The sequence below is a fragment of the Dasypus novemcinctus genome, chromosome 3, assembly GCF_030445035.2.
Source record: "Dasypus novemcinctus isolate mDasNov1 chromosome 3, mDasNov1.1.hap2, whole genome shotgun sequence".
Lineage (NCBI taxonomy): Eukaryota > Metazoa > Chordata > Mammalia > Cingulata > Dasypodidae > Dasypus > Dasypus novemcinctus.
In genome coordinates, this window is record NC_080675.1 from 145,562,007 (window position 1) to 145,588,853 (window position 26,847).

General features: G+C 36.5%; 1 protein-coding gene and 1 pseudogene across 1 annotated transcript in view; both read right to left on the reverse strand.

The window, feature by feature from the left end:
• UACA (uveal autoantigen with coiled-coil domains and ankyrin repeats) overlaps positions 1-26,847 on the reverse strand; it is a 138,505-nt gene that overhangs the window by 100,819 nt on the left and 10,839 nt on the right. The window lies entirely within an intron of this gene.
• Positions 1,577-22,390, reverse strand: LOC139438214 (small ribosomal subunit protein eS6-like; annotated as a pseudogene).

Below are 26,847 nucleotides of genomic sequence, written 5' to 3' on the forward strand. Positions count from 1 at the left end.
TTACTGCCCATAGAGCAGATTAATTTATATTGACCACCTATTTATAATTTGTTTGAAATTCCTCATCATTATAGAAATATTTTAATTTCTCTTATACTATTCTTAATCCTGCTCAGGTTTAACTGACTAAAATGAAAATAATTGTGAAAGTGCTCTCTTAAAAACTAAAAGCACCGAATAAACTTAAGGTGGTGATGTCTAGGATATTAATTATTGAATACCCTCAAACTGTCCCAGAACTTCTACTTGATATGGTTGGTTATCGCAGATGCTGGTTTTCAAACCTTCTTTATTTCAGAAGTTTTATTCAAAGAGAGAAATTTTTAAAAAAATTATAGAGGAGTTGCTCTATTTGGAGGTAGGGCCTGTATTTTTTCCCTTGTTCTTGCACCACCTAAGACACTGCCACAGAGCAGCTGGAGGGTAGGAGGCAGGCCCCCTGCATCAAAATAACCTGGTGCACGTGTTTCCTCAAAAGGCAGATGCATAGATACCACTCCAAATCTTCTAAATCAATTGCTGAAGGTGAGGCCCAAGTATACATGTCTGAGAATCCCCATATTCCTGAACCCCTTAAACATAGGTGACTATTTTTTAAGAGTTTGGTGAAGAATCTGGTGGTATAGTTCTTCAAATTAAAAAAAAAAAAAATTCCACTAACCAAATTGGAGGTATACTAATAGACTGTCCTCCAACTTGCTCTTTTCACTTAATAAAATAGCTTGGACATCCTGACATGTCTATAAATGCAAATAAGGGAATTTTCACATTCTGAACATTATAACTAAAGGCTTGTAATTTTCTACAATCAGAGAAAACAAAGATTTTTAAAAAGGAATGGATAAGGGAAGCAGACATGGCTCAACTGATAGAGTGTTTGCCTACCATATGGGAGGGTCCAGGGTTCAATACCCAGGGCCTCCTGACCCATGTGGTGAGCTGGCCCACGCGGCAAGGAATGCTGTGCCACGTAGGGGCGTTCCCCGCGTAGGGGAGCCCCACGTGCAAGGAACGTGCCTTGCAAGGAGAGCCGTCCCACATGAAAAAAGCGCAGCCCACCCAGGAGTGGCACCGCACACATGGAGAGCTGGCACAGCAAGATGACACAACAAAAAAGAGACGCAGTTTCCCGGTACAATTGAGGGTGTAAGCAGACACAGAAGAACACACAGCAAGTGGACATAGAGAGCAGACAACAAGGTGGGGGGCGGGGAGAAATAAATAAAATAAATCTTAAAAAAAAAGAAGAAATGGATAATAAATAGTTTGACTACGTTAGGATTTTTTAGTACTTAAGTGAGTTTAGAATTTAACTTTGGGAATTATAATATCAATATAATATTGTATTGGTAGATGTCTTTAAAGGAAACATTTCCTGTTTGGGGTTTAGATGTTAATTGCCAGATTTCTGAATTGGTCATTAGTTTAGTTAGTTTTAGTGCTTTGCAAATATTTAATAACACTTGAAAACAATTTTAAATGTACATTTCACATCAGCAAAGTAATTATATAGGAAGAATAATTTGAATTTGGCAGGGAGCAAAAAATCGTTTCCATACTAATTAATATGCTTTAAGCATTCTGTCTTTAGAGTCAGATTTTTCTTTACAGAAAACTATTCTAAAATTGTATTTTGCTTTACAATGGAATAAAATATTTTGTAATGATTTTAACAGAATGCTGAAATTTTCAATGTTTTCTCATAATTCTGTACTAGAGAAATTATCAAACTTGGTTAAAGTTTAACATCTTTATGATTATCTTAATAAACGATTGTAGTTATTTATATTGGTGAGATTATCCTAATTATACTAAATAAATGCTTATGCTTGTAAACCTCTTGGCTGATGGTGATAAGCCTTGCTAATAGGCATTGTATGTAAAGAGTTTCAACTCTCTAGTTCTCAAATGTTTGACTAGTGAAAACTTGGGTGTTGTCAGAAGTATGTGAGTGTCTCATATTCATCAAATCATTGTTTTCAATGTCAAGGATGTGAAGAATGTTTAATAATGAGCAGATTATAAATCCACAACAGTTTGTGGTGCTTTAAAATTGTTACTGTTCTAAGTTGGTAGACTACTTTAATAGGTGGCTGTCAGAGCTCTGAGACCTTAAGGTAGAATGTCTTTGAAAATTTCAGTCCCTTTTGATTGTAGTGGTACCCTATAATTAGGAACTACTCCTATATTCTGAACAGATGAAAAGAGTGGGTTATTTCATCCAGAGTATTATGAATGCATTCATTTAAATAAAAATCTATATTGTTTTTCCAGAGGTCAAAATCTTAAATTTTTATGTTACATTCTTTAGAATAAGCTTTATTCAGTATTCCTTTTTGGGGTTTTTTTTGTATATCTTTAAAATTTATTGAAATATATCACTCATATAGAAACATACATAAACAATAAGTGTATAGTAATAGTTGTGAACTTAAAAAACAAACATATATAACATCATACAGGACTCTCATACATCACCCTACCACCAATACCTTGCATTTTGTTAAACATTTTAACTAATGATTATAGTGCATTGTCAAAATATTACTACTAATTAAAGTATTTTCCCCCAACTCTCCATATGATTATCTTTATATCATTTACATATGAGCATACATAAACAATAAGTGTATAGTATAACTTGTGAACTTACAAAGCAAACATGCATAACATCATACAGGGGTCCCATACATCAACCCTCCACCAATACTTTCCATTGTCGTGAGATGTTTGTTACTAATTATAGTCCTTATCTTACATTTGGTGTATTTTCCCCCAATCCACCCTATTATTTTTTAAAATATATTTTTATGACAGAAATTGTAAACTTATAAAACAATCTTGCACATGTGCAGAATTCCCAAACAACATACTTCTAACAACACACCACACTGTGGTAAAACATGTGTTACAAATAAGATAATATCATCCAATTGTTACCACATCCATAGTGTACATTTGGCACACATTTTCCATACTGCCCCATTATCAACAAGTACATCTTCAGCATAGATGCAAGAATATTATATTATTACTGTTTACCACAGTCCATAGGTCACTCCAGATGTATTTTTCCCATGCTTCTCCATGTTCCCATCACCCTGCAATACTGATATACATTTGCTCTAGCTAACAAGGGACACTCTTGCAACTGTACCATCAACAACAATTCTCATCCACCTCTTGGTTTACCATGCTATTCAGTTCCTAGATTATTCTCTAGCATTCTGTCAATTGGCATTTACATACCTAGACCACCATTTTCAGTCACATCCCCATTTATAAATTTAGCTGTTACTATGTTTGCCATCCCCTCTACGCATTTCCACACTTTTACAGTAAAGCTAATTAAAATGTCTACATACATTAAACATCAGTAGTCCATCTCAGTCCTCCTCTTATCTCTTTAAGAATCCACCACCTACCACCAGGTCTTGAGGATATTTTCCTACAATTTCTTCTAGAAACTTTATGGTTCTTGCTTTTTTTTTTTTTTTTTTTTTTTTTTAGGTTTTTTTGATCATTTTGAGTTAATTTTGTATAACGTGTGAGATAGGGGTTCTATTTCCTTCTTTTGGGTATGGATATCCAGTTCTTCCACCACATCATTTGTTGAATGGACTGTTCTGCCTGAGCTGTGTGGATTTGACAGGCTAGTCAAAAATCACCTGACTGTACATGTGAGGGTGTTTCTGAACCATCAATTTGGTTTCATTGGTCTATATGTCTGTCTTTACGCCAGTACTATGCTGTTTTTACCACTATACCTAGGTAATATAATTTAAAGTCTGGAGATAAGAGTTTGCTTTTCCTTTTATGATGTTTCTGGCTATTCAGTACTCCTTACCCTTCCAAATAAATTTGATAATTGTGTTTTCAATTTTTAAAAAAATGCTGGTGGAATTTTTATCAGGAATGCATTGAATCTGTAAATCAATTTGAGTAGACTTGACATCTTAATGATATTTAGCCTTCCAATCAGTGAGCATGGGATGTTCTTCCAGTTATCTAGGCCTTTTTTTATTTCTTTTAACACAGAGTAGCAGTTTTCTGAATACAAGTGCTTTACATCGTTGGTTAAGTTTATTCCTAACTATTTGAGTTTTACCTGTCATATTTTATTTTCACCACTCTTTTGACACTTTGTTACTTTCATTGATAAAATTTTTACTTCTAGACTCTCTTCCAGGCCTTTCTCTCCTGTCTTTTCTTTTCAGGCTCTAGCATACCCTTTAGTATTTCCTGAAAATCTGGTCTCTTGCTTAGAAATTCTCTGTTTCTGTTTATTTGTGAATATTCTAATCTCGCCCTCATTTTTGAAAGACAATCTTGCTGGACATAAGATTCTTGGCTGGAAGTTTTTCTCTTGTAGTATCTTAAATATATCAGACAACTGTCTTCTTGCCTTAATGGTATCTGGTGCAAAATCAGCACTTAATCTTATTGGGTATCCCTTATATGTTACGCATTGCTCTTCTCTCTTTGTCTTTGGCATTTGACATTCTGATGAGTATGCGTCTCGGAGTTGGTCTATTTGGATTTTTTCAGATGGGAGTACATTGTACTTCTTGGACATGGATATCTATGTCCTTCAATAAGGTTGGGAAATTTCTACCATTATTTCTTGAAATATTCCTTCTGGCCCTTTTCCCTTCTCTTCTCCTTCTGGGACACCCATGACACATATGTTTGCACATCTTTTGCTGTCTTTAAATTCCTGAGACCTTGTTTAATTTTTCCAATTTTTTATTCATGTGTTTATTTGTATATTCACTGTCAGAGGCCATTTCTTCAAGCTCACCAATCCTTTCTTTTGCCTCCTTGAATCTGCTATTATATGATTCCAATGTTTTTTAAATTTCATTTATTGTACATTTCACTCCCATAAGTGCTACTGTTTTTCCTTTTTTTGTTTGTTTGTTTTTTAGATTTAATGTCTTATTTATTCGTTACTCTTAGGAAGTCTTATTTTTGCCTGGACTCAGATTTTGAGATAGAAGCTCTCAGAGAGGACAGCCTCTGTCTCTTTGCAATCTGTTCTTGGCGTTTTTCTTTGGCCTCCTTCATTCTCTTGGCCAAAAGTTCAGCATATTCTGCAGCCTCTTCCTTACTTTTCTTGGTACAGTGTTTCTTCAGGGCAATACGACAACATTTATGTTGCAGGACTTGGGGAGTAACAAGATGCTGAATCTTGGGTGCTTTGGTCCTGGGTTTCTTACCTTCTTTGTTCAAGGGTTTTCTCACAACCTACTGGCAGACATCACCTTCTTAAGAGAGATTAAAAAGTTTGCAGATTCTGCTAAGTCTTTTGGGTCCCAGGCAACAAGGCACAGTAGTATAAGTTAGTCCAGGAATATCCTTCTCTCCTTTTTTTACAATAACCAAGTTGAGAACACTCAGATTGGCATCCACAATGCAACCCCAAACATATTTGCGCTTTCTTTCTCCAGTCCTCCTTGGTCTATAAACACAAATGTCCCTTTCTTAGTAAGAGGCGGACACGGCCATGGGTCAAGACACCCTGCTTCATGGGAAAACCTTGTTTGTCATTTCCACCACTGATTCGGACAACATAACCCTTCCACTCTTCATCCAGAGCATCAGCAGCAACTTCTGTGGCCATACACTTTTCATATACGGTACAAAGTTTGAGTTCATCGTCTACTTCAATGAGCTTCTTACAGCCAGTGGCTGGGAAGATGTTCAGCTACGGCCTGGAACTTGGAGTGCCAGGACCTCAGCAACGCCTCCCATTGGGGCTCGATCCATGTCCCCTCAGGCTGGTCTAACATCCACCATCACTTCCAACCTTCATGCTCTGCTATTTTTCTATACATGCTTTCAAATTCTTCTTTGTGCTCATCCAATGTCTTCTTAATATCCTTAATCTCTTTAGTCATCTCATTGAATTTATTAAGGAGATTTGCTTGAACATCTATGATTAGTTGTCTCGACTCCTTTATGTCATCTGGAGGCTTATCTTGTTCCTTTAACCAGGTCATACCTCCCTGTTTCTTGGTGTGAATTGTAATTTTTTGTTGGTGTCTTGGCATCTGGCTTACTTGAGTATTTATTCTGGGTGCAGTTTTTCTCTTCAGTTTAGGGCTCTCTGCCTTTTCTCCCTTGCTGGTTGTGCAGTAGGGGTCAAGGATGTAGCTGGTGCTATAAGCTGTGGAGGCTCAAGCTGCCCTCTTTGCCCCAGGGACCAATGAAGCTTCTCCCAACTTTTTCTCCTTTGCCAGGGGTAGGGACAGAAGCACAGCTGTGTGGAAAAATCCAAGTCACGCAGGCCTAGACTACAGATGCCCAGAGAAACTGATGAAGCTTCATGCCCCTTTCTTTCCTGTCTGGGAGAGGGATGGAGGTAATGGTGTGAGCAGCAATCTATGCAGTGCAGGTTCAAGATGACCACAGTTGCCCTGGTAGACTTCCGATTATTCAGTCTGTGTCAGCCAAATGTACTTGCCGTTACCTGGATATGCTGGTGCAGGGCCCGCCAGCTTCTTCCCTGCCAGAGATGGGGCTGAAGCCTAGGCTAGTTGCAGGCTGATCTGGGTGAAAGAAACTGGTTCCTACCCTCACTGTGATTTTTGGTCAGCCCTGCTTCCCCTCAGGCTGGGAGCAGAGTCATAATGGCAGTCACCAGCCTCTTTCCAACTTAGGTTAAAACTTAGCTGTTCTTAGGATTATACTTCAGCCAGCCAAATTTATTAACCAGGAACTGAAATCGGTGACCAACCGTCTCTGCCTCCCATTTTTGGGAAATGGAGCTTCAAATTCAAACCACAGAATAGCTCCTGGGGCGGCTCATGAGGCCAAAATAGGATAATCACTGGCCTCTGTGGCTTGGCCGGTAATTTCCCCGAGAGGCTGTGCAGGTGTCCCCAGCTTCCTCCCTACTGGATGTGGGGCTGGGGCTTAGGCTAGAGCTGCAATCTGATCTGGATGGAAAGAAGTACATCTCTACCAGCACTATGACTTTCAGTCAGTCCCTCTTCCCCTCGTGCCAGGCCTGGAATTAAGATGGTGGCTAACAGCCTCTTTCAGACTTGGACAGGTTCAAACTTTAGGTGTTCTTAGTTTATACTTTAGCTTGCTGAATTTACTCATTAGTAGCTAAAGTTGGTGCCCAGCCATCTCTTTCTCCCCCATTTTTGGGAAGAGGAACTTTCAACTCCAGTCATGGAACAGCTCCCAAGGCGGCTTATGCCTCCAGTGGAGGATGGGAACTGGCCTCCATGGTGTGGAATGCTCTACTCATGAATCTTCTCTGCAGATGGGCAGTCTCCTCCTTCCATTCCTTCAAGGATATTACAGGATGCTCTTCTGGTCTCCTAGAGCCCCCAAACAGGTGCTTCTGTTTCATTCAGTTTTTAACCCATACAGTTTTCTTTATTTAAAAAATATAATTGCTAGCCATTTCATTTAGATGTATTTATGCAATATAATAATTTTGTTCAAGATGTCTCTATTTTTTAAGGTAATATCTTTTGTACCTCAACCAAAGTCTTATACTTAAAATGTTTTTTTTTAAGTATCGCACACAGCAAATAAGGTATCAGCCATAGCACCTGAACAAAAAACAAACCATCCTCCTACAAATAATCTGCTGATACTTTTCCAATAATATATAAATAACACAATCTCACACATGCTGAAATTTGTTATTCCCTTCCCATACCTCTCTTGGACTTCTCACTAACATTTTGGGAGAAAGATGAATTTTTAAATACACCCATAAGTACATTATTTTAAAAGGCCAATTTTTAAGAATTTAACTATTTCTCAAATGAGAGTCCATGAAAAAATACAAAACAAGTTTTAAAAATAATCTAGAATAAAATTAATTCATTTTAATCAATGTCAGTAAGAGCTACATTCATAGTTTTCTCTCTGATTTCTGCATCCTGTACTATTATTATAATTTACTAATTATTGCCTCTGCTTCTGCCCTTCCCCACTAGTTTATTCTCCACACTGAAGTCAGAATATTTTTAAAAACATATGTCAGATTATGTCCCTGCTTTGCTTTAAAACCCTCTAGTATAGTTAGAATTCTTGCCCTAAATGTTCAATCTTTTTTTTTTTTTTTTTTTAAGATTTATTTATTTTATTTAATTTCCCCCCCTCCCCTGGTTGTCTGTTCTTGGTGTCTGTTTGCTGCGTCTTGTTTCTTTGTCTGCTTCTGTTGTCGTCAGCGGCACCCGCTTCTGTTGTCGTCAGCGGCACGGGAAGTGTGGGCGGCGCCATTCCTGGGCAGGCTGCTCTTTCTTTTCACGCTGGGCGGCTTTCCTCACGGGCGCACTCCTTGCGCGTGGGGCTCCCCCACGCGGGGGACACCCTTGCGTGGCACGGCACTCCTTGCGCGCATCAGCACTGCGCATGGCCAGCTCCACACGGGTCAAGGAGGCCCGGGGTTTGAACCGCGGACCTCCCATATGGTAGACGGATGCCCTAACCACTGGGCCAAAGTCCGTTTCCCTAAATGTTCAATCTTAATCTAATTATTAGGTATCAATTAAATCCAATTGTACAATGTTCTATCAACAAAAACAAAACAAACTGGACTAAACTCTATAGATTAAGATACAAATACAATGCAAAGTCATTTTCCATAAAGCCCTACATGAGGTAGGCCCCCAAGAGCTCATTTACAATCTCCTTCTACTCTCCACCCCTTGCACACTTAATTCCAATCATAATGGCCTCCTCCCTATTTTTAAAACATGAAGACAACAAATACAATCCCATCTCAAAGCCTTTTAACATGCTATTCCCTGTACCTGGGATTCTTAAATAGTAGGTAGAAACTAAGTTAAATGACCATACTTGTCACTAATTAATTAGAAGAAAAGGCATAAATGTTTATTTCCCAAAAAAAATAATTACTATACAATAATTTATCAGTTATCTATTGTTGCAAAACCAAAACATAGTGGTTCAAAATTGCTATCATTTATTATTGGTCAAGAGGCTGCTGGTCAACTGAGCAGTTATACTGGAAGGGGCCAGGCTCAGTAATCTCAAATGAGCTCATGCATCTGTTTACAGTCAACTGGCAAGTTGGTTGGAGGCTGCTGGTCTAGGGTGGCCTCTTCCCACGTCTAATGATTGGCTGTCAAATGGGGCACCAGAGCGATTGGTAACCAGCAGATTACCTGCACTTATTCTTAAGAGAGAAGAGAAGCACAAAAAGACCTTTTGAAGCCTAGGTGCAACATACTTCCAATGCATTCTACTGCCCAAAGCACATCACAGTTCAACCCAGATTCAAGAGGCAGGGAAATAAACAAAGTCACATTATAAAGGGAAGGTAATCCCTTTTTTTTAATCAAGCTACCACATGTCATGACTAGGGCACTATTTCAAAATGCTGGCTCATCTGAGATGGAAAAAATTAAAAATACAAAAGATGATAAACTGTCATGATTCCTGTAAAGCAGGGCTTCTCAACTTCAGCATTACTGGGATTTGGGGCCAGATAATTATTTGTCATGGAGGGACTGTCATGTGCGTTGTAGGATATCCTCCACATTATAGCATGTCCCTGGTCCTACCCACTAGGAAGTAAAATCTCCCTGGATTGAGAACCACTGCTGTAAAGGCAAAAATAAAGATAAAAACAACTTGGCCTTATTCCTTCTAGGAATTTTGTTTTAAAAGGCCAGTTAAATGATCCCAAAAATGAAAAATGTATACATATTAAAAATCCAAATTTTATTATCAATCCTTGGTCCACTGCTAACTCATATAATTAAACCAAATATATTACCATATTTTCTAAATCAATATAAAATAACGGTGTCAAAGTTAAACTGTTTTAATACTATTGGCTCTAGAATTTTGTATGAGATGGATATATAAACCCCAGATAGATCTTTAAAAAAAAAAAAAAACCAAAGTAAGTAAATAAATAATGGTTTTTTCCTCCAACCTCCAAATAAAAAAAATACCTTTAAGCTATATTTCATGTCCAGTCCTCCTTTCTTTCAGTTCATGACACAGGCAAATTGCCTCCCAAGTCCACTTCTCACTCTAACATCAATTACAAATGTGTAAAAACACAATTAAAAAAAGACAAAACAAACAAGAAAAAAACATTTTAAAAAGCCTCTTCACTCAATTAGGTAGAGAGTATTGATAAAAATTAAAATTAAAAAAAAAAGAAACAGGAAACCTTGGAAAACCTAGAGTAATAAACATTTCAATCATGAAATATGTATTTAACTACAATTTTCACAATATTTTATGTTCTTGAAATGCTATATATAAGTTAAACTACTTTAAATGCCTAAGAAATCTTATTGTGAATCTTTGTAAATCAAATATTTTCTCTTTACTTTCATGTATAAATTTGTGATAGCATTAGTCAAATGAAGTTATATATACAAAGAAACAATTTAAAGACCCTCATTCTGGCGTCTCTAGGCAATAATAATAATAATAATGATTAGTTTCTCCTTCAGAGAAAAGAAAAGAAAATGGGGATAACTTCTAACTCAGTGATGTACAAAAAAGCAGGGCTGGGACTAGTGTTAGGCGAATGAGATACCTAGTGTGCACAATTTAAGGAGCGACTCACTCTCAGGATCATGCAATGAGGCAAAAAATATGAGGCAAGCACCTGCTGTTTTAAACTCACCTCCAATCCAGCAGGAATTGTACCTAACAGTAGGCAAGTAACACAGCACCCTGATTTCCCCAGCCCCAAGATCTAGTCCTGTACTAAACCTTGGCATTTATACTTTACTCTTTCAAAGAACTACAGGACCTGCCTGTGTGAGATGGTACCAAACAGGGAATGGGTGAAGAATGGTTGACCCAGCAGAAAGGGTCACCTATAATGATATAAACAGAGAGACTAAAAGTTTTGAAATTATGCTGCTGGAGACAAGGAGCATTCTAGGAAGTTTATAAAACTCTATCCTTTATAGAGTTGGCCTTCTGTTTAAAGTAGTTTATAATCTTTAAGCATGCATATTTATGCTTTAAACAGAAATGTTACCATCTTCATTTTTTTCCCCAATTATTGCTTTTTAACTGAATTGATAGCATCACCCAGGAATACTGAAAATCAACAGAATATACTGTAGTTAGGATGGCTAGAATAAATAATTTCATGCTTGAAATGATTGCAGAATAGGGTCTCACCTCTGCAATGCAATTGTATTTCTTCCCTACTTTGGGCCACTTCAAGGAATATCTCTAATACTAAGCAGCCAAGAACAGCCATAGGAAAGTTTATCTTCTAAAAATTAAAACTACATGATAGTCTCATTACAGTAAATGAGACACTTCATTTATCTTAAGAGTACACACACACTACCACACCCAAAAGTGTTTATAATGAATCCTAAGTTTGGTTCCTTCCTCTTTTATGACTCACCCTTTCCAATACAACCAAAACAGTTCAAAAGCAGGAATGCAATTAGATCTAAACAAGAGGGAAACCTGCTGTTCTATTTCCTCAAATAGTATAGAAAAAGTTCTGATTAATAAACTTACAGGGTCTTGCAACAAAGCTCTTTCCTAAGGCTAAATTATTCAACTTGGACTGAAGATAACATTAGGCAAAAATCCATTCATATCTTTCTTTTAAGGGCCATACATAAGTAATTTTAAGTCTATCTTTTCAATTGCCACTTCTAAACCTCTACACAAAATCTCTTTTTCTAAAAATTGCAGGCTTGGTCATCCTTATAATCAGCACAGTACAGCAAAAGCTATTTCCTCAAAAGACTAGTGAGTTGGTGAATGTTAAGGAACATAGGTTTTTAGTTCAATACATCAGGTTCTTGATACCAATTATCTTATTGGTATACTCAGTTATTAAGAAAAATAAGGAAAAACATGCCAAAGTTTTTCACATCTAATATTCTAAAAATCAGATATTTAAACACATTAAAGAAATAAAACAGGTTAATTTTAAAACTAGAAAGAAAATGAAATTATCTGAAAGAAGAAATTTGCTAAATCGAAATTGGGGATAAAGTTCTCCTAGTTTAAAAAATAATGTACTTTTGCAAAACAGTCACCTTTTTTGGGTCAATTTTCTAGATGCAACAAGGGGTTGAACATTTCACGGAGAATAAAACATGAAAGCAATGAAGGTTAGGAATCACTACAACTTTACCAGTTTATGCCAAATCAATCATAATGCCTCAGAAAATCAGAAGCAAAGAACTCTGAGTCAGTAACAATTTCCATGGCATAAAATTCGTTTGATTCTAGGCAAAAAGATTAGAGGGTGGTAAATAGGGTCTATGAAAAGCTGGAGCTACATAATAGTTCATCAATGAAAACTACGACTAAGAATACAACCCACAGATCAGGCTGGGAGGCCCTCTTAAAGTAAAGGGATCTTGTATATAGAACAGTCCCCATTCCTACCATACAAAACTGCTCCTCCCTGACAAAGGAGAACCTGGTATATACTAGGTGCTAAATAAATATTTGTTGAATGAAGATACAATGTAATAGACCATATATCTTTATCAACCTTCAAGAAGACAGCTATTTCAGCTACTAAATCTAAGCAACTAATGGGCTGAAAACTACCAGTGGCCTGCCACACAAGGCTAACAACACTGGATCCAAAGCAGGGCAGTCTGCAAGGGGGCTGGATAATGTATGCCAGGAGTGAAAGAAGAAAATAAGGGATAGGCAATAAAAGTGTTAAAACAAAAATTAATATATTCAGCCAAATATTAGAGTGAATTTTGCCGAAATGCTTAATCTCAGAGTAATTATAACTTACACAATGGCAAATATACAAGTAGATAAACTGGCCCTTAAAAGAATTCCAAAGACTTGCTACCAGCAAATGAGCCAGGATTCTGCCTAATAGTATTAACCAGCAGAAAGAATACATTGATAGCAATGAATGATACCATGGAAAGAGAAGCTCATAACAGTCATAAATATAAAATACTAACCATAGCTTCAGTTCTTTATCAAACATGTAAGTGTAATGTTTTCTAAAGCCTATAGAGGGCGATGGACTTGGCCCAGTGGTTAGGGCGTCTGCCTACCACATGGGAGGTCCGCGGTTCAAACCCCGGGCCTCCCTGACCCGTGTGGAGCTGGCCCATGTGCACTACTGATGCACACAAGGAGTGCCCTGCCACGCAGGGGCATCCCCCACATAGGGGAGCCCCACGCGCAAGGAGTGTACCCAGTAAGGAGAGCCACCCAGTGCGAAAGAAAGTGCAACCTGCCCAGGAATGGTGCCTCACACACAGAGAGCTGACACAACAAGATGACGCAACAAAAAGAAACACAGATTCCCATGCCGCTGACAACAACAGAAGCGGACAAAGACGACGCAGCAAACAGACACAGAGAACAGACAACCGGGGGGCAGGGGAGAGAAACAAATAAATAAATAAATCTTTTTTAAAAAATAAAAAATAAAAAAAATAAAGTCTGTAGAATACTCAGTCTAGAGTTCTCATTCAATGTTCTACATTATGATAGAAAAATTTAGTGAAAAGAAAATGTGTATTTTGTCACCTTAGAAAGGATTTTTATTTTTTATTTCAACTGTGCTTTATTCAGGTACACAATTCAAAACTCTTTTGTACAAAAACAAAAATTGTATTCATCCTATTCTATACTTATTGAATTAATATGAAAAAGAAGTCATTAGAATTCAGAAGATCTTTTCATTCCACGTATAAACAATAACCTTTACTCTTTACCTCATGTAGATGAAACATTTTCTACATATACAGAACTGGATCAGTACAATTTTAAGCAGACCAACAGAAATAAACGCAGTGGTTTAACTGATACATAACCATTCCTTAAATTTCTTATATTGTCCCAGCTTTCAAAATGACTTCATTCTCTGTAGTACCTAAAAACTCAAGTAGGATAGAAAGAGAAATGGTATTATTCCTGTCTTACAAGGGGAATAAATTAAAACATAACTGAGATAAAATGATTTGACCAAGGTCACAGACCTTTGAAGTAGCAGTGCCTAGATTTAAACCACAATTTTCTCACATCTTGATATTTCTAAGGATCCTCTTGCTCTAGAATATGTCCATTTAAATGGTATGGACACTAAAAAGAAAGGGAAAGGCATCTTTAAAATTGCATCACATTTTCCTTTTATTTGTATAGGAAGAAGTATAATTCTTGAATAATTAATATTAAACAAAACATTGATATTTTTTAAAATCCTAACAAAGTAAATCAATACAAAAAAATAAATGGTCATGTACCTAATATTCCACTAGAAGATTTATTTAGGAGTTAAGTAAAATATTGGACACATTTATAATCTAATTTACATATTCATGTACTGTATCCTGAATATTTAATCAACTACAGACTATTCAAAAATGCTATTGCTATATTCTTACAACATAGTGCAGGTGACTTTTAAAGTTTACAACCAATGCATTAAAAGAAAAATAAATTTCAAATATTCTTAAACATACATTGAACTTTTGTTTGTTTTTCCCAAGGCAACAAAATACCTGGCATATAGTGAGTACTTAAACAATGAGCACTGAATTTTTCAAATGAATATTCTCCATTTAAGAATTTCAATAAAATATAATTCTTGGCTATAAAGAAAAAAAAGGAGAAAACCACCAATCCACAGATAGACAAGTATTTACTTGGTAGCAAACTACTGAAATTGAGCACCTCTCAAAGCATGGTCTATAAACCACTATGCAGGCATCCCCCTTGCTGGCACAAGGACAAATGTGGGTGATACAGTCTTCTGGCAGGATGTATGGTTCTACATCATTAAGTATCAGCCTGCAGCCTAGGGTAAGGATAGGCACAGCAGTGGGGTCTGAGGAATGAAGTAAGAAATAAAAGAAGAAAAAGGCCCAGTAAGAGTCAGCCTGACATGCTGGACCCTAGCCCCCCTAATAACAGAACCAGCCCAGTGCAGATACTCATTAATCTGCAGGCACAGGCTTGCATGCCAACATCCACCTCCCACCTGCTCCCAATCCTTTCCTCTGCTCTTTTCCCTGAGAGTTATTAAAAAATGTTTCTGCAGGTCAGAGGACCACTGGAACCCCATTTTCTTCCTGTCTTTCAAAGTTTCCTTCCTAAATAAATATATTGATGCTTAAGTGTGTTTAAATTAGTCATTTTAAAAGAATATTAACAAATTTTTTTAATATTAACAAATTAACTCAAGTATTTCATCGATGTGAAAAAAACAATCAAGATAATACACTAATAGAATTTGAGAGTGTTGTAATATACAATGCAAGATAAGGGGGAGCCTAGACAAACAAAGAAAGAAATTATTTCTTCCAACACTGCTTCATTCTCACAAGTCATGTAATCCTTAAGTTTCCTCACCTTTAAATAAAATTTACAATAAACATAAATAAATATTATACTCTAGTCATGCTGAAAAATGTCTAAAGTGACACATGCTATATATAGTATTTAAAGGTGAAGTATGTCTGCGGCTTATTCTCAATGATCTACGAAAAATGTATGTATATATATTTTATATACATATATATAAAGCAAATCCAATAAAATGTCAACAACTTCCAAACGTAAGTAGTGAGGATATAAGTGTTCAGTGTGCTATTCTAACAAATTTTGTTTGAATTTTTCATAAAAAGATGGAGAAAAATTAGATTTCTGCTAAAAATCTATACTTATAATTATTATTAATGTAGTAACTTAAATTTTCAAAGTTTTTTTTTACTTTATGTATTTTTTAACTGGAATAAAATATACATAAAAATCGTTTTAGCCATTTTAAGTGGACAATTCTCTGACATCAAGTATATTGACAATACTGTATAACTTTACCCACTCTCTATTTCCGTTATCCTAAACCAAAACTTATACTCAATTAGCAATAAAATTCCCATTCTACCATCGTGCTATACCTGGTTACCACTATTCTGCTTTCTGCCTCTCTGAATTTGCTTATTCTGCGTATTTCATATAAGATACATCATACAATATGTGTTCTTTTGTGCCTGGCTTTTTTCACTGAACTTCGGGTTCATCCATGTTGCAGTATATACCAGTATGTCCCTTCTTTTAATGGTTGAATAATATTCCACTGCAGGAATAGATCACATTTTGTTTATTCATCTGTTGATGTACACTTGGTTGCTTCTACCTTTTGGCTATTGTGAGAAATGCTGCTATGAAGACTCTCATACAAATATCTGTCCAAGTCTCTGCCTTCAATTCTTTTGGGTATTGTATTAGTCAGTCAAAGGGGTGCTGATGCAAAATACCAGAAATTGGTTGGTTCTTATAAAAGGCATATATTTGGGGTAGGAGCTTACAGATACCAGGCCATAAAGCATAAGATATTTTCCTCGCCAAAGTCTATTTTCACATGTTGGAGCTAGATGGCTGCCAACGTCTGAAAGGGTTCAGGCTTCCTGGGCTCCTCCCTTCCAGTGCCTTGCTTTTCTCTGGGTTCAGGGTTCCTCTCTTCCCAGGGCTTGCTTCTTCCTGGGCTCAGGGTTCCTCTCTTCCTGGGGCCTGCTTCTTTTTCCTCTGTGAGTTTACTTCCCAGAGCTCCAGCTTAAGGCCTCAGCATTAAACTCCAACATCAAAAACCCTCAACTCTGTCCTTTGCCATGTCCCCACCCTTGGTGGGTGGGGACTCAATGCCCTAATGACGAGGCCCAATCAAAGCCCTAATCATAACTTAATCACACCCAGGTACAGACCAGATTACAAACATAATCTAATATCTATTTTTGGAATTCATAACCATATCAAACTGCTACAGGTATATACCTACAAGTAAGGTTGTCAGGTCATATAGTAATTCTATGTTTAGTTTTCTGAGGTACCACCAAAGTTTTTTCCACAGTAGGTGTACCACTTTACATTCCCACCAACAATGTATGAGGGTTCCTATTTCTCCACATCTTCACCAAAACTTGTTATTTTCAGTTTTTTTAGTAGTAGCCATTCTAGTGGGTGTCTTAGATACTTACTGACCAACTGAATATCATCTTTGGAGAAATGTCCATTCAAATACTTGGCCCATTTTTTTAATTGGTTTGTATCTGTTGCTGAGTTGCAGGAGTTCTCAATATGTTCTAGATATTAAACCCTTATCAGATATATACTTTCCAAATATTATCTCCATTCTTAGGTTGTCTTTACTTTCTTACTAATATCCTTTGATGTACAAAAGTTTTTACCCATTTTACCCATTTTTTTCTTTTTTTGCACATGCATTAACCACTAAAAGGTCCTGAAGGTATTTCCCTATGTTTTCTTCTACGAGTTTTATAGTATTAGATCATATATTTAGGTCTGTGATCAATTTTGAATTAATTTTTGTATATGGCAAGATGTAGGAGTCCACATGTATTCTCTTAAATGTGGATTTCCAACTGTCCCAGCACCATTTGTCCAAGAGACTATTCTTTCATCACTGAATGAACTTGGCACCCTTGTCAATAATCAACTGGCTATAGATCTAAAGATTTAACTTGGAACTCTCAATTCTATTCCACTGGTCTATATGTCTATCCTTATGCCACACTGTAGCTCTGTAGTAAGTTTTGAAATTAGGAAGTGTGAGTCCTCCAGCTTCATTCTTTTTCAAGAGTATTTTGGCTATTAGCAGCCCTTTGTAATTCCATATGAATTTGAGAATCCACTTTTCCATTTCTACAAAATAGGCTGCTGGAATTTTTAATAGGGATTGCATATAATTTGTAGATTTAGACAAAAAATGACATCTTAATAATATTAAATCTTATAATCCATGAACACTTGCTGTCTTTCCATTTATTTCCATTTAGAGCTCTTTAATTAATTTCAGCAGTGGTTCGTAGTTTTCAGTGTGCAAGTCTTTCTCCTTCTTGGTTAAATTTATTCCTAGGTATGTTATTCTTTTAGATGCTATTGTAAATGAAATTATGTTCTTAATTTCTTTTTCAGATTGTTCATTATTGGTGTATTGAAACCCAACTGACTTCTGCATGTTTATCTTGTATCCTGCAACTTTGCTGAATTTATTAGTTCTAGTGGCTTTCTTGTGAATCCTTTGGGATTTTCTATATGTAGGATCATGCCAACTGAGAATAGGGATAATTTGAGCTCTTCCTTTCCCATTTGTATGATTTTGTTTTCTCTTGCCTGATTGCTCTGGCTGGAACTTCCCATGCAACAAGTAATAGCAGTGACAGTGAGCATCCATGTCCTGTTCCTGATCTTAGGGAAAAAGCTTTGTCTTTCACCACTGAGTATGATATTTATTGTGGGTTTTTCAAAAATGCCCTTTATTATATTGAGAAAGTTTCCTCCTATTCCTAATTTTCTAAGAGTTATTATGAAAGGATGTTGGGTTTTGATAAGTGCTTTTTCTGCATCAGCTGAGATAATCCCGTGGTGTTTGTCCTCCATTCTATTAAAAACCCATTTAATATATAATTAGGTTTGGTTTGCCAGTATTTTATTGAGGATCTATATTTATAAGAGATATTAGTTTAAATGTCCTTTTTTGTGTGCTGTTTTTATCTACCTTTAGTATCAGGGTAATGTCAATGCTGACCTCATAGAATGAGTTAGGAAGTAATCCCCCCTCTTCCATTTTTTGGAAGAATTTGAGAAGGATTGGTATTAAATCTTCTTTATATGTTTTGTAGAATTCATCAGTGAAATCATCTGGTCTTGGACTTTTCTTTGCTGGGAAGTTTTTGATTACTGATTCAATCTCTTTACTTGTTACAGGTCTTTTGAGTTTTTCTAATTCTTCTTGTGTCAGATGAGGTAAGCTGTATGTTTCTAAGAATTTGTCCATTTCGTGCACGTTTTCTAATTTGTTGGCATACAACTGTTCATGGTACCCTTTTAATTCTTTTTATTCCTGCAATGTCAGTAGTCATACCCCCACCTTCATTCCTGATTTTAGTTATCTGTATTCTCTCTCTTTTTCTTTGTCAGTCTGGCTATAAGTTTGTTGATTTTAATGATCTTTTCAAAAAAACCAACTTTTGGTCTTGTTGACTACTGTTTTTCTACTCTCTACTTCATTTATCTCTGAACTAATCTTTACTATTTCTTCCTTCTCCTACTTTAGGTTTTAGTTTGCTCTTTTTGTTCTAGTTTCTTTAGGTATGATTTAGGTACTGATATTAATTTGTGATCTTTTTCTTTTTTTAAAATATATTTTTTGTTTATTTTTAAAAGATACATAGGTTACACAAAATGTTACTTTTAAAAATATAAGAGGTTCCCATATGCCCCACTCCCCACTCCACCCACTTTCCCCACATCAACAACTTCTTTCATTAGTGTGGTACATTCATTGCATTTGATGAATACATTTTGGAGCACTGCTACACAGGATGGATTATAGTTTACACTCTCTCCCAGTCCATTCAGTGGGTTATGACAGGATACATAATGTCCTGCATCTGTCCCTGCATTATCATTCAGGACAACTCCAAGTCCTGAAAATGTCCCCATATCATACCTCTTTTTCCTTCTCCCTGCCTTTAACAACTCCAGTAGTCACTGTCCCCACATCAATGATATAATTTCTTCCACTGCTAGAGTCACAATAATTCTATAGTAGAATACCAGTAAGTCCACTCTAGTCCATATTTTATTCCTCTATCCTGAGTACCCTGGGATGGCAATGCCCACTCCACCTCTCAATTGAGAAGGGTCTTTGATCTCACATGGCTGGTGGATGGGACTCTCATGCCTACAATTGCAGACTCTCTCAATTCCTTGGTGTGGTGGTTGCCCATCCTCACCTACCTATCAGCTTACCTGGGTAAGTCCAACAAACTGGAGAGTAGGTGCTGCAATACTGGTGAGGCTTAGGGCTCAGCTGGCACATGGACAGAGATTCAAGTCTCCTGGGCATACACCAATCCCAGCACCAACCACAGGTTCAATAAAAGGGACACAAGAGGCATGTGTAGAGAAGTCACATCTGAGTTCAACTCCATCACACTCAGGAGCACAAATTCCAAAGTAGGGCCCACTTGCAAGGCACTGAACTCCAGAACCATCTGCCATGACCAAAGGACCTGGGTGTCTCCGTAGCTCTCAGGAGTACCTCTACCTGGGGTTGTATCTACTTTGGCTGTCTATGAGACCCTGCTGAGACGTGTGTAAGTGCGACCCCTCTGATGACCTCCCGACTCATTTTGAAGTCTCTTAGCCATATAAACTCATTTGTCTTTATCTCTTCTTTTTTAATGGAGGTATTTAGAACTATAAATTTCCCTCTGAGCACTGCCTTCACAGAATCTTTTAAGTTTTGATGTTGTGCCCATTTTTGTTCATCAAAATATTTCCCTAATTTCCTTTGTGATTTTTCTCTTTGACTCATTGGTTGTTTAATAATGTGTTGCTTGTTTTCCACATATTTGTAAGTTTTCCTGTTTTCCTTCTGTTAGTGATTTCTAGCTTTATGTCATTGTGGTCCGGAAAGATACCTTGTATGATTTCAATATTTTTTAATTTATTAAATTTTTATTTGTGGCCTAACATGTGGTTTTGTGTGTGCACTTTAGAAGCTGTTGTTGGGTGGAGTGCTCTATATACGTCCAGTAAGTCTAATTTGTTAATACCATTGTTCAAGCCCACTATTTCCTTATTGATCTTCTGCTTCAAAGTTCTGTCCACTATTGAAAGAACTGTATTAAAGTCTCCAACTATTACTGTAAAACTACCTATTTCTCCCTTCATATATTTTGGGGTTCTTGTGAGTTGCATATATGTTTATAATCATTATATCTTCTTTCTGGATTGACCCTTTTATTAACATATAATATCTTTCTTTTTCTCTTATCTTTTTTAACTTAAAGTCTATTTGTCTGAAAATAATATAGCCACCCCAGATCTCTTTTGATTACTGTTTGCATGAAATATATTTTTCCACCCATTTACTTTCAACCTCTTTGTATCTTTGTACTTAAAGCAATTCTCTTGTGGACATTTATATGGATCACACTTTTTATTCAATCTACCAATCTCTGCCATTTAACAGGGGAGTTTACTCCACTGACATTTCAGATATAACTGAGAAGAATTTACCTCTAGATTTAGCTATTTGGTTTCTGAATGTCTTCTATGTTTTTGTTCTTCAGTTACTCTATTACTGCCCTTTCATGTATTTAGTTGCTTCTTTGTAGTGTACCATTTTGATTCCCTTCTTTCCTTTTCTCTGAATTTTTTAGTTATTTTCTTACTGGTTACCATTCTAAATACAATGAACATCTTAAACTAATAACAACTTAGTTTGACTAGTACCAACCTAGTCTGAGTTGTATACAAACTCTCTAATCCTATATATCTCCAGCTCTCTCCCATTGTTATTGTTTCAGATATTAGTCTACATTATCTGCCCTTTAACATAGATTCATAATGTTATTTTACATATTTGTTTGTTAAGTTATATGGTGGGGGGAAAGCATTTAAAAAACAGAAGTACAGTAATACAAGATTTTATATTTACCTATGTCGTTAGCATTACCAATGTTATTTCTTCTTTTGGTTTCAAGTTATTATCTAGTGTTCTTTTATTTTAGACTAAAGGACTCCCATTATTATTTCTTATAGGGCAGGTCTTCTGGTAATGAATATTTTTAGATTTTGTTTATCTGTAAATGTCTTACTTTCTCCATTTTTAAAAAAAATGTCTCCATTTTCCTGGATATAGAACTCTTAGATGAGAGATTTTTTTTCTGTAAGGTCTTTAAATATACTATCCCACTGTATTCTGGCCTCCATAGCTTCTAATGAGAAACTGCTGTTAATTTTATTGGTGATCCCTTGTATATAACAAGTTGCTTCCCTCTTACTGATTTCAAAATCTCTGTCTTTGTATTTTGACAATTCTGCTATAATGTGTCTGGCTATTGAACTCTTAGATTCCATCCTGCTTAGAGTTTGTTATGATTCCTGGATGTGTATATTCATTTCTTTCATCTCATTTGGGAAGTTTTTGGCTATTATTTCTTCAAATACTATTCCCATTCCTTTCCCCCCTCTTGTCCTTCTGGGACACCAGTGATGTGTATGTTGATACACTTGATGGCTTGCCACAGGTCCCTTAGGTTCTGCTTATTTCTCTTCATTATTTTTTCTTTCTGCTTCTCACACTAGATAATTTCTACTGCCTTATGTTGAAGTTCAATGATCCTTTCTCCCACTGTTCGAATCTGCCATTGAAGCCACTGGAGTTATTCATTTCAAATACCGTACTTTGCAGCTCCAAAATTTCTCTTTGGTTTCTTTTTATAATTTCTATCTCTTCATTTTGTTCAAACATTGTTTTACTAATTTCCTTTATTTCTTGGTTTATGGACTCCTTTAGTTCATCAAGCATATTTAAGGTGGTTGATTTAAAGTCCTTGACTAGTAGTTCCAATGCATGAACTTCGTCAGGCATGGTTTCTAGCAAATTCTTTTCTTCCTGTGTGTAGGTTTTCCTGTTTGTGTGTTTTGTCATTTTTGGTTGAGAATTAGACATTATGAGTATTAAGTTATTGCAACTCTGAAAATGTAGTTCTCCCACTCCTCTGAGATTTTAAGGGTTTTTGCTGTTATTGTTGAGAGCCGGAGCCATCAATTTGTGACATTTCCAAACTATTTTGCTCCCAAACGGGGAATCAAAAGTGACAAAAGGAGGGGGAAAAAATCAGTGTTGTCTTTTTTAAGACTCCTCTGCCCCTTTTCCCTGAGGGGTGTTGGAACAACAGCCACTCTCAGAGCCGACCTCGCAGGGATTGAAGTACCTTTTAAAAAGCAGTGATCAGTGACCTCCAGTTATGGAGGACTAGGTATACACACCTGGCACCTATAAGCTGCACCAGGAGTCTGGGTTGCAGTCCCCACTGCAGCTGGCCACACAGTAGCGGGTTTGGGGGGATGGTAGCCACTATACAGAGGGTGAAATTACTGTAATTTGCCATCCTTTTCCTCCCGCTCTTCATCAGATGCTGCAGTGTTCCACTAGATTCCAGAGTTCCAAAATAGTTGATTAAGACAATCTTACCAGTTCCATAGTTGACTTCAGTTTCCTACTCAGTCATCTTCCCACAATCCTCTCAAATATATTTAAGTAGCATCAACAGAACATTGAGCTATCATCCAAAATGATTAAAAATAAGTGCATTTTTAAAAAAATCTTTAAGTTGCTAGCATGCAAATCAATATAGATAGTGTTCTCTCTTCCTCATAGAGAATTAATTACCAACCAGTCAGGTGCATCTTCTACACACCGCATGGAGCACAGTGGGTTTAGTGGTAAACATACATGTCTTACAGTCAGGGGTTTTGACCTCTTATGAGTCGGCTGCGTGTGAGTTTGGCAAGTTCCAACTCTGAGTCTCAGATAGCCCATGTTTTTCTAATTTCTGCCCTCCTCACCATCCTTCCAGCACTAAAATGACTCAGGCTCTCACTAAGAATCTTGTCAAGACTATCACGCTACCCTCATAATGATCCATCTGCCTCCAGGCTTGATTCCCTCACATCTATCCTGAACAGTGCTACCAGAGAAATCTCATCTAAAATACATTTTACCATGTGATTCCCCACTTCTATAGCCACAGGACAAAGTCCAACATTCTGTTTCTTTTTTTAAGATTTATTTTTTATTTATTTCTCTCCCCTTCTCCCCACCCCAGTTATCTACTCTCTGTGTCCATTCACTGTGTGTTCTTCTGTGTCCGCCTATATTCTTGTCAGCAGCACTGGGAATCTGTGTCTCTTTTTGTTGCATCATCCTGCTGTATCAGCTCTCCATGTGTGCAGCACCACTCCTGGGCAAGCTGCACTTTTTTCACGCAGGGTGGCTCTCCTTTTGGGACACATTCCTTGCGTGTGGGGCTCCCCTACATGGAGGACACCCCTGCATGGCATGGCATTCCTTGCACACATCAGCACTGCACGTGCTCACCACACAGGTCAGGAGGCCCTAGGTTTGAACCCTGGACCTCCCATGTGGTAGGTGGATGCTCTATCCATTGAGTCAAATCTGCTTCCCCCAACATTCTTAAATATGTCACATTTGAAACCATTCCAAGATCTAGCCCAACCTCCTCTCTTGCTTATCTCTCACACAATCCCCTTGCCTGTTATTCTAAAATCTAGCAACACTGAGCAGAAGAACCAGTTACCCCCCCCCCACTTCCCCAACTCCAGGTTATTTCTCCCTTCCAGGCCTTGGCTCTTGCTGCTCCCTCTGAAAGGAATTTCACCTTTTCCTGTCCCACACCTACCCACTTCTTTTAAGCCTTAGATTAATAAGCTCACTATGCAAAAAACTTCACTAAATATCCCACTCCTCAGTCCCAGACTGGATCAGTACCTTGTATATTCCTCTACCACACAATTACTACTTTATACTATCTGTTTATATAGCTCCCCATGATAATATGAGCCTCTTGTCTTCCTCATCTTTTCATCCCCCAGTGCTTACCCTAAGACAGAGAAGGTCTTCAATATATTTTTCTAACAAATGAAAAATAGAGATATCTTTTACCTACCTTCAGGTCAGGAGGCTGGAGCAGATGATCTCTCAAAGCAGTATGTTATATGAAAGCCTCCAAGGACATGTATTGATTGGAAAGGAAAAGATCAGAATCGGGCTATTCATCTGGTAATAAAGGGGGAAAAATGGACTAACATCTGCTGAGATTTTTCAATTATAATAAGAACTAAAATTTACTGTGTTCCTACAGTATGTGCTAAGTAAGCCCTTAGCATGCCTTATATCATGTAACCCTCACAACTATCCAGTGAAGTTGGTATAATTATTAACCCCATTTTCAAAATGAGGAAACCAACATATTTAAGAATCTTGCCTAAGGTCACAAAGCTAGTTGGTATGAGCGCCAAGACTCAAACCCAAGTCGCCCAGACTACAGAGTTTGAACCTGTGACACCACACCTGCTCTCCTGACCCACAGACTGCTCCAGCTACAGATTCAAAACCTAACAATGGACATTCTTTAGCCCATTCTTTCTCTCTTCTAAGGCTGAAAAATATTTCATTTTCCATGTTTATCAACTTATCCATTGCCATGAATGCTATGTATGTAAATAACAACATTTTTAAAGATAAAATATTAGTTTAAAAAATAATAGCCCAAAAAAATAAAACAGAAATGAAACATAAAAAGATTTCTCATTTAAAAGACTTCTCCCATATAAATCAGCAAGTATCTATTGACTGTTTCTCTTGTACACTGCTAAATATATCAGAGCTCCCAGCTTCACAAGAACCACATCCACAAAGTTTCTCCATAGAGACTCTTTTCAAAGCACCCCAACCTTTGCACAGAGTAAGGATTTTGCAGAGGAGAAAACCATGAAATAACAAAAACAAGTTAGAGTAAGAAGTATATACTCTTACTTTTTTAGTTTACAAAGCATGATGTGTATGTGTGGTATATCTCTTTTTTAAATAATAAGAAAATATCATATCTGGTATGAAAAAAAATTAATCAAAAGTCACTGAGATAAAAAACTACTTGTGCAACTGAAAAGGAAAACCTTACTACAGAGGTAAGGTCCTACCTTGATGTCATATTAAAGTCAACATTAAAAACAAATCATCCTCTCAAAAAGTATGGAAAAGGCACATACATAACAGACCCCCAGATAGTAGGGCAAACAATTTTTTGTGTTATTGGATTTTCAGAACTTACTTTACCCATACAGCCTCTTAAATATCTAATACTAAAACCAAGGATGATATGATAATATATTGGGTGAAAATACACATACATAAAAGCAAAAAGGCAGAAGGGATAATATGACAGTATTAACACGAAACAATGTAGAATTCAAGACAAAAGTTTGTAATGGGACAAATTAGAGACTTTTATATCACTAGTTAAATTCTTACACCATATAAAAAGTAGCCAAGAACTTTATGTCTCAATTACCAGAAAATTAAGTACATAAAACAAAACTGTTTGAAATATAAGAAAGTGACAGAAATACAGCTATAGTGAGAGACACACACTACTGTCAAAAGCTAGGATAGGCCAAGGAGAAAACTTAAGATATGAAAGCTCTTACAGATCAATGTGAACAAGGTATCAACAGAAAAGTTGGTCAAAAAAAAACGAACAGATAGTTCCTAAAACAAGAAATGAAATTGATAAATAAACAAGGAAATACATTCACACTCGCAAGAAATGAAAAAAAAAAAAAAACATTAAATCAGTAAAATTTTGAATTCTATCAAGTAGAAAAATAGAGTATCCATTCCTGAAAAGGGGCAGATAATGTAACAATTTCATGCACTCCTAGAAGGAGTACAAATTGGTTTTGAGATTTACCAAAGAGGCATTCCTTCCCTCTGAATAACCCTCCTTATTTATTTATTTATACCTTAAGGTATAAATCCTATAAATTTAACTTTAAAATATCATTTCACAATGTTAAAGATGCAAGTCTCTCTGGCTTTTTACTTACTAGCTAGGGAATTTGGGCAAGGAAATTATTCATGTGGCTCAGTTTCATAGGGTTGCTGTGAGGACTAAGCAAGTTAACATAAAGCACTTAGAACAATGCTTAGCATATACACACTCAATAAATAATGGCACTTGGCTTTCTTATAAGTAGGCTTTGTTAGTTTTTTAAGTAATTCATGAGCTTTAATGGGTACTTCTTATGGGACATTTGCTTCTCAAATCATTTTAAATTACTTATAATTTTAAGTACAAAGTTTACTAGAATAAAATATAATCCAAAAATTATACATAGATCATTACTGTGGCATCAAGATAATTAAATGCTGACAGAATAACAAGTAGTATAAAAACTTTAAAAAGAGCATTATCAGTGGATTATGGCACAGCAGATGGCATTATACTTGTTTTAAACTTTACT